General features: G+C 42.6%; 1 pseudogene; it reads right to left on the bottom strand.

Moving 5' to 3' along the window:
* Positions 1-5,883: 5,883 nt before the first annotated feature.
* Positions 5,884-11,731, bottom strand: LOC101132002 (ubiquitin-ribosomal protein eS31 fusion protein-like; annotated as a pseudogene).
* Positions 11,732-12,327: the final 596 nt, after the last annotated feature.

Genomic DNA, 12,327 nt, shown 5'->3' with positions numbered 1-12,327 from the left:
GTATTAAAGGACTAAGAATTGGGAGGACCTAGGACATCTAATTAGAGAGTGCCTAAGGAGGCTCAGCATAGCCTTGCCAGTAAAGATTATTTATTTACTTTAAGAGTTAAGAGTGGCAGTTTAGGGATAGCACGAGGAGATATCAGCTGTGATGGCTTGGAGAAACAGTGTAATCTGGCAGTGTAAACAAGAGCAGGGCATGTATGAGTAGTTGAGAACGGTGAATAGGAGTATGACTAGACAGAAGATAGTAGGGATGACAAGTTTTTCTGGGGCACAGTCTAAGTTGGTCTGGTGTCTGGAATGAGACAGGGGCCTAATAAAAAGGAGCTCAAATGGGCTGTACCTTGTAGCATTCTGAGGACAGGCCTGAATACTGAGAAGCGAAAGTGGTAAAAGTATTGTCCTTTCCTTTTTAAGTTGGTGGCTGAGCTTGGTGAGGTGTGTTTTTAAAAGACCTTTATTCCGTTCTACTTTTCCTGAAGATGGAGGACCATAAGGGATATAAATATTTCACTGAATACTAAGAGCCTGAAAAACTGCTTGGCTGATTTGACTAATAAAGGCTGGTCTATTATCAGACTGTATAGAGGTGGCAAGGCTAAACTGAGGAATTGTGTCTGACAGAAGGGAAGAAATGACTGCGGTGGCCTTCTCAGACCCTGTAGGAAAGGCCTGTACCTATCCAGTGAAAGTGTCTACCTAGATTAAGAGGTATTTTAGTTATCTGACTCGGGCCATGTTGAGTAAAGCTAATTTGCCAGTCCTGGGTGGGGGCAAATCCTCGAGTTTGATGTGTAGGGAAGGGAAGGGGCTGAATAATCCCTGAGGAGTAGTAGAATAGCAGATGGAACACTGAGAAGTTATTTCCTTGAGGATAGATTTCCACGATGGAAAGGAAATGAGAGGTTCTAAGAGGCGGGCTAGTGGCTTGTACTATAGCATAGCCTGCCTTTGCTGGTGTGTGGCGATTAGGCCTGGTGGAACCGCCATCAATAAATCAAGCGTGATCAGGGTGAGGAACAGGAAAGAAGGAAATATGGGGAAATGGGGTGAATGTCAGGTGGATCAGAGAGATACAGTCATGGGGGTCAGGTGTGGTATCAGGAATAATGTGGGAGGCCGGATTGAAGTCCGGGCCAGGAACAATGGTAATTGTGGGACTTAACAAAGAGTGAGTACAGCTGAAGGAGCCGGGGCACAGAAAGTATATGCTTCAGGTATGAGGAAGAAAATAGATTTTGGAAGTTATGAGAAATGTAGAGAGTAAGTTGAGCATAGTTTGTGATTTTGAGGGTCTCTAAAAGTATTAGGGCGGCAGCGGCCGCTGCATGGAGACATGAGAGCTAGGCTAAAACAGCAAGATCAAGTTATTTGGACAGAAAGGCTACAGGGTGTGGTCCTGGCTCTTGTGTAAGAATTCTGACCACACTAACCATGCCTAGGAAGGAAAGGAGTTGTTGTTTTGTAAGGGATTGAGGTTGGGGAGATTAATCGGACACGATCAGCAGGGAGAGCATGTGTGTTTTTATGAGAATTATGCTGAGATAGATAACAGATAAGGAAGAAATTTGGGCTTGACTGAAGTAATGGGGGCTGCCTGTGAAGCTTTGCGGCAGTACAGCCCAGGTAATTTGCTGAGCCTGAAGGGTGTCAGGGTCAGTCCAAGTGAAAGCGAAGAGAGGCTGGGATGAACGGTGCAAAGGAATAGTAAAGAAAGCACGTTTGAGATCCAGAACAGAATAAGGGATTGTGGAGGGAGGTATTGAGGATAGGAGAGTATACGGGTTTGGCACCATGGGGTGGATAGGCAAAACAATTTGGTTGGTAAGGCATAGATCCTGAACTAACTTGTAAGGTTGTCTGGTTTTAGGACAGGTAAAATGGGGGAATTGTAAGGAGAGTTTATAGGCTTTAAAAGGCCATGCTGTAGCAGGCTAGTGATAGCAGGCTTTAATCCTTTCAAAGCATGCTGTGGGATGGGATATGGGCATTGAGCAGGGTAAGGGTGATTAGGTTTTAATGAGATGGTAAGGGGTGCATGATCGGTCGCCAAGGAGGGAGTAGAGAGATACTCGTGGGTTAAGGTGGGGGAAAACAAGAGGAGGACACAAAGGAGGCTTTGGATTGGGAAGAAGGGCAGCAATGAGATGTAGCTGTAATCCAGGAATAGTCAGGGAAGCAGATAATTTAGTTAAAGTGTCTCGGCTTAATAAGGGAACTGGGCAGCTGGGGATAATTAAAAGGAGTGCTTAAAAGAGTATTGTCTAAGTTGGCACCAGAGTTGGGGAGTTTTAAGAGGTTTAGAAGCCTGGCTGTCAATACCCACAAAAGTTATGGAGGCAAGGGAAACAGGCCCTTGAAAAGAAGGTAATGTGGAGAGGGTAGCCTCCGTACTGATTAAGAAGGGGACGGACTTACCTTCCACTGTGAGAGTTACCTGAAGCTCGGCGTCCGTGACGGTCTAGGGGGCTTCCGAGGTGATCGGGCAGCGTCAGTCTTCAGCTGCTAAGCCAACAAGATCTGGGAAGGAGTCAGAGAGCCTTGGGCCAGAGTTCCAGGGGCTCTGGGAGTGGCTGCCGGGTGAGTTGGACAGTCCGATTTCCAGTGGGGTCCCGCACAGATGGGACGCGGCTTAGGAGGACTCCTGGGCTGCAGGCATTCCTTGGCCTGGTGGCCAGATTTCTGGAACTTGTAGCAAGCTCCTGGGGGAGGAGGTTCTGGAGGAATACCTGGCCACTGCAGTTCAGGCGTTTGGAAGTTCTCGTGTGCTGGAGATGTGGCTGGGGTTTGTCTCACAGTGGAGGCAAGGAATTGCAACTTTTTTCTATTATTGTACACCTTGAAAGCGAGGTTAATTAAATCCTGTTGTGGGGTTTGAGGGCTGGAATTTAATTTTTGGAGTTTTATTTAATGTTGGGAGCAGGTTGGGTAATAAAATGTATTTTAAGACGCCCTTTTGACCTTTTAGGGTCTAGGGCTGTAAAGCATCGTCTCAGGGTTGCTGCCAAAGGAGTCATGAACTGGGCTGGATTTTTATATTTGATGAAAAAGAGCCTAAACGCTATCTGATTTGGGATAAAGAAAAAGGAGCATTAACCTTGACTATGCCTTTAGCTTCAGCCACCCTTTTAAGAGTAAATTGCTGGGCAGGTGGGGGAGGGCTAGACATGGAAGGAAATTGTAAGCCAGACCAGGTGTTAGGAGGGGAGGTGATAAAAGGATTATAGGGTGCAGGAGTGGAGGCTGAGGAAGAATTGGGACCTAGCTCAGCCTGGCCAGTAGGGGAGAGGTCAGGTAAGTCTGTAGAAAAGGAAGATTAGAAAGACTCAGCGACTCTTGGGATTGGGACTGAGGGGACAGGCGGGAGGGAAAGAAGGAAGATTTGGGACGAGTTGCACTGGGCACAGAGACTAGGGAGGGACTGATATGTAAAAGAATGCCTGGACGTCAGGCACCTCAGACTGTTTACCTATTTTACAACAAGAATTATTTAGATCTTGCAGGATGGAAAAATTGAAAGTGCTGTTTTCTGGCTATTTGGAACTACTGTTGCATTTGTACTGGGGTCAAGTGGCATTGCAGAAGAAAATAAGATGCTTAGATTTTAGGTCAGGTGAGAGTTGAAGAGCTTTTAAGTTCTTAAGAACACAGACTAAGGGAGAAGAAGGAGGAATGGAGGGTGGAAGGTTGCCCATAGTGAAGGAGGCAAGCCCAGAGAAAAGAGAGGGTAGAGACACGGAGGGAAGGGGTTTGGGGGTTCTTATCCTCCAGAAAAGCGGGAAAGGGGTCGGGGCACAGAGATATGAGGTTGGGGCATGGAAATAAGGGATTGGGGCACAGAGATATAAGAGGTTGGGGTACAGAAATAAGGGATCGGGGTGCAGAGATATAAGAGGTTGGGGCATGGAAATAAGGGATTAGGGTGCAGAGATATAAGGGTTTGGGGTGCTGAAATAAGGGATGGGGCACAGAGATATGAGGTTGGGGTACTTGCCCCTCCCCTAGAAAAGTGGGACTTGCTGCTAAGGTTGAAGGAGAAGGGGTTGGGGTTTCTTGCCCCCCAGAAAGGCAGAGAAGAGGTAGAGACTCGGAGAGAAGGGGTTGGGGTACTTGACCCTCCCCCAGAAAAGCGGGACTTGCCATTAAGGGTGAAGGACCAAGGCAGGCGTCCCTGCGTGGTCTGACACCTCTGAAACCTGGGTGAATAATCAGAGAGGTGTCCCTGCAATGATTAAACACCAAGGGAAGGCTGCCTTCTCAGTCCGTGACCAGCGCCGGAGTTTTGGGTCCACAGATAAAACGTGTCTCCTTTGTCTCTACCAGAAAATGAAAGGAATTGAAATTAAAAGAAAGGAGAAATTGAAGTGTGGCGCCAAGATTGAAAGGAGAAAGAGGTTGAAGGATAGTGAGGGAGGTTGGAGAAGAGAGTAAAAAGAGGCCACTTACCGGATTTGAAATTGGTGAGATGTTTCTTGGGCTGGTTGGTCTGAGGACCGAGGTCGTAGGTGGATCTTTCTCATGGAGCAAAGAACAGGAGGACAGGGGATTGATCTCCCAAGGGTGGTCCCCCAATCCGAGTCACGGCACCAAATTTCATGCGTGTCTGTGTGAAGAGACCACCAAACAGGCTTTGTGTGAGCAATAAAGCTGTTTATTTCACCTGGGTGCAGGTGGGCTGAGTCTGAAAAGAGAGTCTGCAAAGGGAGATGGGGTGGAGCCATTTTATAGGAGTTGGGTAGGTAAACGAAAATTACAGTCAAAAGGGGGTTGTCCTCTGGCGGGCAAAGTGGAGGTCACAGTGTTCTCAGTGGGGGAGCTTTTGAGCCAGGATGAGCCAGGAAAAGGAATTTCACAAGACAATGTCATCAGTTAAGGCAGGAACAGGCCATTTTCACTTCTTTTGTGGTGGAATGTCATCAATTAAGGCAGGAACCAGCCATCTGGATGTGTACGTGCAGGTCACAGGGGATATGATGGCTTAGCTTGGGCTCAGAGGCCTGACAGTGACCGTTCTTGTTGCTGTTGCTATACTCTCTCTGTCTCTTTTTCATGCACTTTTAATTCTTAATATGCCTCTCTTTCAAAAAGCTGAATATTTGAAAATTCAAACTATCACAAAGAAAAACTGTAGGTAGGCTGGGCGTGGTGGCTCACGCCTGTAATCCCAGCACTTTGGGCAGCCAAGGCAGGCAGATCACAAGGTCAGGAGATCAAGACCATCCTGGATAACATGGTGAGATCCCGTCTCCACTAAAAAAAAATACAAAAAATTAGCTGGGCGTGGTGGCAGGTGCCTGTAGTCCCAGCTACTCAGGAGGCTGAGGCAGGAAAATGGCGTGAACCCACGAGGCAGAGCTTGCAGTGAGCCAGTGAGCCAAGATCGCGCCACTGCACTCCAGCCTGGGTGACAGAGTGAGTCTCCATCTCAAAAAAAAAAAAAAAAAAGGAAAAAGAAAAGAAAAACTGTAGGTAGAGGATGGGGATGGGGCAACTTTCTTGATGAAAAGATTCACATGAAGTTTCTTTCGAATAAAATGTAGTCCTTCTGTACAACAATTCCATGGATTTTCCTGAACATATTTAGCAATGTGATATACCTAGTAATATTTTTTCCTCCAATGGAATTTTAAATCATGAAAATTGCTCTCACCAAGGAAGCAGGGGTGACTTTTTGTTAAAGCAACTCATCAATGGTAACCAGATGCCCTACTAAAGTGCAGATTGCAGTGGGAGATTGAGAAGCAAGAAAATGAGGACTATTGTTGCCTTGACAGTTTATTCTTGCTCCCTACATTGTTGGGTTTGTCAGTTGAAAGATGTATACTTAGTTTTCTTTTTGTTATTGTTGTTAGTTCATGTTTTTTAGTAACTCATACACAATCACTTGTCTTCTGGTTTGTTGAAGCGATAAGTCAGACACCCTGGGCCACCATAATGTGTCAAAGTGGCTGGCCATAAAAACTCTAGGACCACATCCATCTGAAGGACACTCCCGACGGAGGCTACTACTTTTGCCATTGTCATCCATCCTGTAGTATTTCAGGACAGCCAGCTTCACCTTCTTTGTTTTATGCTTATTGTTTTTGGGAGGGGTGTAAGACTTCTTCCTTTTCTTAGAGCCACTACAAAGTCTCAACATGAGACGAAGAGTAGACTCCTTTTGAATGTTGTAGTTAGACAAAGGATGCCCATTTTTATTAGTGTGTTTTCATGCTGCTGATAAAGACATACCTGAGACTGGGTAATTCGTAAAGAAAAAGAGGTGTAATGAACTCACAGTTCCACATGGCTGGGGAGGCCTCACAATCATGGTGGAAGGTGAAAGGCACATCTTACATGGTGGCAGGCAAGAGAGAATGAGAGCCAAAGGAAAGTGGAAACCCCTTATAAAACCATCAGATCTCATGAGACTTACTCACTACCACGAGCACAGTATGGGGGAAAACACCCCCATGATTCAGTTATCTCCCACCAGGTCCCTCCTACAGCAAATGGGAATTATGGGAGCTACAATTCAAGATGAGATTTGGGTGGGGACACAGAGCCAAACCATACCATCCATCTTCCAGTTGCTTGCCAGCAAAGATAAGTCTTTGCTAACCAGGAAGATTTCCTTCCTTATCCTGGATCTTGGCCTTTACATTTTCTATTGTATCTGAAGGTTCAGCCTCCAGGGTGATGGTCTTCTCTGTAAGAGTTTTTATAAAAATCTGCACTTTGATGGTGGTTCCACTGCAGATGGTGTATTGAAAAGCTTGTTTTCTTGTTTATAAACTGTTCATTCCATAAAGTCAAGCAAATCAAATGAAGTTTAAAAAGTACCCCTGAAGGTTATGAAAAATCCAATGTAATGTCAAAGTCTTTTATTCCCATTTAAGTAAGAAGTAAGGATTGCTTTTTACAACCCTGAGAATGTGATTAGTGTCAGTGAAGTGATACCTTTATTATATGAGTCATAATTCTTGGTACTGTTTATCATGACAGTCCAATAATTACTTGAAATTCCACCAACCTCTTTCTAGCTGTGACTCCACAAATGTGATTTTGGATTCTAAGTCATTTAACTTTTGATGGGGAGGTGACATTCTAGTAATGTCATCATGGGTACATTTCTTCATTTGAAACTTGGTTTGTGTGTGGGTGTTAACAATAATTGATATCCTATAAATAGTTTTAAATCTGGGTTTTCTTTATTAATCTCTCTAAGGAAACAAAATAATTTTCAAATATGGGATAACTTATGTTGAGTGAAATTAAAGCAGTTTGCCATACAACTCATCTTCATGAGGTTGAAAACTCTTGCCAGACTTAACTTCTTGATTTCATTATCCTTCAATCAGTTGTTTGGGGGGGGGGAAAAGAGGATTAACTTCTGAATGTTCTGCACATCCCCCTTTTCCCCCCGAATGCTAATGGAAATTCTTCATTGGCCTGGCTCCTTTTTCCTGACCCTTTTGAGACCAATGCCGAAGAGGCTAAGCTGATTTACATAATAAAAGGCTGGGAGCAGAAGGAGAAGAAGCCCTTGTGTTTGGGTTGTAGGAGAGAGTCTAGGATTTGTCTTCTACAAGATTTCTAAGCAGGAGCACAGGGGAATGGAAGCAGAGGCTTTTGAGAAGTTTTCAATTTAGGTTATGCTCGAATCGCTTTAATCTTTTTTGAGAGGAGTCAATAAAGAATGAAATTTCTTACCACTGGCTGTTAAATGACGTGTCTGTAAATTTGACTTAGCCACGAGCATGGAGTCTTCAAAATTGTCCTGTGGCTCACCACCCCACCACTGATCTATTACAAGTCTTTATTCATTGATCTAGCTTTGAAATCGCGATAGGGTTTTCTATGAGTTATGCTGGTCATGAAACAAACAGTTTTGTTTTAGAAAAATCAATTTGTTTGGAAAAACAAATTTGACATTATCTATGTGAATGTACTTCAGCAAAAGACTACCAGGAATACACCTGTAGTTAAATAAATAAAATTTATTACTCATTGCAGCCAAGGGAACATATACATCATAGGGGTAATGGGGCATCTCAGTAAAAAGGTGTTAGAATCTACAGTGGAATTTGCACCTTGATGGAGTAATTTGGGGGGAGTCTAAGGAAGTGGGGAGACTTGGGTATCTCAATAAACCTTATCCACATGGTGGGGAGAAACAGAAGTTATTCATTTTGATTCAAAGGGAGTAGGCTTGGTATTTTGTAGGTGACATGATGACCTTGTTTTTCTCTGTGGTTAAACAAAATTAAGAAATTATGAAGTGGCCTTTCTTGGTCCCTTTTTATCATGGTTTCAGGGTAACCTTGTCTGAGATTGAATTTCTGTGAGATTATTTAGGAGATTATTTACCCAGGAGAAAACATGGAATAGTTGTAAGTGCCAGGCCAGCTTCTGAATGTCAGAGGCAGTTTTTTGTTTTTTTGTTTTGTTTTGTTTTGTTTTTGTTTGTTTTTAATTTCTCCATTCCTCTTTTGGCCAAGGACAGATGAAGTCACAGTATAAGACATTGACCTATGATATCCAGATTTTCAGCATTGCCAAGTTTTGTTAATTAACATTAGAACAGTGCTCACTGAACATAATCTAGTGATCCAGGATCAATCTTTCATAGTGCTGTGGGATGAGTTGTTGACCTATTGAAGAGACAATGGCTGTATAGTAGCATTTAAAGCTCTGCAGCAGATATATTGGTTAAATGTAGCATAGTCAATTTTAGAAACAAAATATTATTAGTCTTTGTAATAGATGTTGAAACTAAGCCCTACCTTATAATACCAAGGCAAGAAAACATATCCCAGAATCTAGCTGGGTCTGTTTTAGAGAGCCAGGTGATTTTTTAAAGAAAGCTCTGTGATAGACTGCTCTGTTTACTCTGTAGTATTTATATAGGTGGGATAATAGTATTTGCTCTAGTACAAATTCCCCATTGGCCAGCTAAGAGAAAATCAAAGACTATATGATGGTCTTTGACAATTGTGGTTAATTGATTTAGACCAGAGAGTTGGGCTTTCAGAGCAGAAGTGGTGTCATTTCGTGTCTTCTGATAAGATTAGAGACAAGATCTGGGCCACTTTTTATAATTGTGTTATACCTACTGTGTGAACTGTAGCTATAGAGTCCACATGAAGCGTGAATCTGTTATCCTTCTTGGAAGTTGCTTCAAATAACCTGTGCTTGCTGTATTTTGGAAGCTTCTGGTATTATTTTTAAGGAAACATGATTTCCTGGAGGGATGGTAGTTTTAAATATCTGAAAATCTCCAACAATGACTACAAAATAGACAGGGTACATTGTATGTGGTAGTCAGGTATACGGACCGATATCCTAGTGGAGCATAGATTGTGTGTGGAGTGTAAGTATTATTTATTACAAGAGATGGGCGCCAATTTTGTGTCCCTTGAGTTAGACAAATCCTAGAGTGTGGTTGAACAGTTCCTGCAAGACAGGCTGAAGTGTCTCTGAAGAAAACAAACTGACTATTGCAGTCAGAATGGCCCCCATATTCGTGCTTATTCTTGATTGACTGGGTCTTGCTGATAGGATTGTGTCAATGTCAGCAGAAGCAATTTGTCAATGTAAGTTCAAGGTCTATTATCTGCAAGACTGAAAATTGGGATTGATGATATTGGGGAAATGTATATACTAGAAAGGCCCTATTAAAGGGAATTTGCCTTCTGAAGTATGTAAAGGATTAGTTACTAAATTTTGTCAGGCACGTCAGGTAAACGGTGATAGATCCAGCACCCATTTGACTCAGTGGTTAACTATAGTCGAGGAAAAATGTGTAAGAGAATTTTATTTTTCCTTAAGTGGTAGGAGACCATCAGGGGTCAGAAATAAGTGGATTACAATAAGGAGAATCCTACTAGTGTTTTAGAGGGCACCAAAATGGAACAATAGGCTGGAAAAGGTGTTGAGGAATCAAAAGTTAATCTTGTTTCACCTTGGGCAGAAGGTGTTCAATTTTGAGGTTTGCTACTCGTTCTAGTTATTCTGGGCAAAAGCTGTCCACCTCAGAAATCAGCATCTTCTAGAAGATTCCTGAGAATCCTCAGTTTACAATTTCCAGAAGAAATCGATGTTGAAAGGAGCCGGGCACATTCCTCAGCCCCGGGCTCAAAACAAACAAGCCCAGTACAAACACATCCCATCCTCCCATCCCACCACATATCGCCATATATCTCTCAAACTTCCTGAGCCCAGTAGAAACACCACCAGGAAAGTCTCCGATAAGGGGACAGCCGTTCAAAGTTTTACTGAAAGAGCGGGAACCAAAAGAATTCCTTTGTTCCCCTGTAACTTTCAGGCTATAAAAAGCAAACACTCGCATTGTTCAGGGCCCTCTTGTATGCTGTGGAATGGAGGGACCAGGTTCGAACTTGTAGTAAAGATCCTTGCCGCTTGGCTTTGACTCTGGACTCTGGTGGTCTTCTTTGGGGAACTAACGGTCTGGGCATAACAATGTCAAGTAGTCAAGGGAAAGGTACATGTCTTTTTTGAGCTGGGAAACAGAGTGAGGAGGAATATTTTGGGGTTTTACTCTTGTGTCAGTTGATAATGGTCCCTGATAAGGTCGTCTTCATCAGGACCCAAGGGCAGTTTTTCGGTAGTGTCTTTTTTTGGAAACTAAATCTCCAAAATGTAGATTACACAGAGACTTTAGGTGGGTAGTTAGAAAAGGTAGTTCATACCTGTTGCTTAAAGAGCTGAGTGTATCGTATGACTCCCCTGTAGTAATTAAACACATTTCATTGTAATTTGGTAGAATTTAAGTTTGGGGGTGAAATATCTATATTTCTTGAGGTAATCTGTTATTAATTAATAGAAGTAGAATCTGTGGGGTTGTGAAGGGATTGACCTTATAAATATTAAAACTAATGGCAATGCTTTAGGACATGGGAGTTCAAGGATTTCTGAGAATTTTGCTAATTTTGGTTTTGAATTCCATTAGTTCTGCTTTCCCTCCTCCCCACTGAAGAGTATAAGTGATAAGAAGAGTAAAGTTTCTGTAAGAAAAGGCAAACCTTTATCGAGTTTCTTAATAAAAGTACCAGTAAGACAAGTGTCTCTGTCACAAAAGAAATAAATGGGAATTCCTTAGGGTAGAAAAACAACATCAAGTATCTTTTATTTCTTCAGTAAGGGCTTATAGGCTTAAACCCGTACTGAGAATAAGCATACAATAGCCATACATAAACACACAATAGTAATTCTGACCTAACAGAGGCTAGGCTGTTACTAAAAATATTTGTTTACTTTCTTAAAGTCTTTTTTAACGTTTAGCAGATGCATATCAAGTAGGTGGCTAGGTGACTTATAATTTCCTGGGATAATGGGCTATATTATTTGGATAAATCTTTCCTCTGAATGCAGGAGAAAACATTTAAAAACATCTCCTTAAAAACATCAAAGAGATTAGAAAGTAGTAAGCAATTGCAAGGCTAAAATTGAAGGGGAAATGGGAAAAGGGGAAGAGAGGAAAGATGGCAACTGCTTTTTCCTTGAGGGCACTTTTGGTGCTGACCAATTTGAACTTCTGTTTTGACAGCCTCATGGGCAAGCAAGACAATTCAAAACTCAGGGCTTGCATGAAGATGGAATGTGTAAGGAAAGACTTCCTCACTATAAGCGAGGAAGAATGAATGAATCCCAAGCAAACAAGCTCTTACGTATGTCGTTTCTTCCGATGATTAAGGGAATCTGGAGCTATGGACTTGTTTAAGGTCATCCTAGATTACTGGTACCTCAGGTAACTGGAAGAAGCAAACACACTCATCTCTGGAACAAAGTATCCGTATCCTTGACTTTAAATTATTTCTACAAATTATTTTTAAAGTAAATGACCACCACACAATTAAAAATAGCAACTCAAGCAAAATCAAGACCTTGTGAGTGAAAACCACCAAAAAACCAAAGAGAAACAGAGCCACAAAGATTTCATAGGTTGGAATTATCAACACAAATTATGTATCAATTATGATTACCATGTTTAAAAACATAAAACACATCTAGGGCCGGGGGCAGTGGCTCACGCTTGTAATCCCAACACTTTGGGAGGCCGAGGTGGGCAGATCACGAGGTCAGGAGATTGAGACCATCCTGGCCAACATGGTGAAACCCCATCTGTACTAAACATACAAAATTTAGCTGGGCATGGTGGCACGTGCCTGTAGTCCTAGCTACTCGGGAGGCTGAGGCAGGAGAATTGCTTGAACCTGGGAGGTGAAGGCTGCAGTGAGCTGAGATCGCCACCGCACTCCAGCCTAGTGATAGAGCAAGACTCTGTCCCAAAAAAAAAAAAAAAAAAAAGAAAGAAAGAAAAAA

Source organism: Gorilla gorilla, chromosome 11, assembly GCF_029281585.2.
Source record: "Gorilla gorilla gorilla isolate KB3781 chromosome 11, NHGRI_mGorGor1-v2.1_pri, whole genome shotgun sequence".
Taxonomy (NCBI): Eukaryota; Metazoa; Chordata; class Mammalia; order Primates; family Hominidae; genus Gorilla; species Gorilla gorilla.
This window is presented reverse-complemented; position numbering and strand designations above follow the sequence as displayed.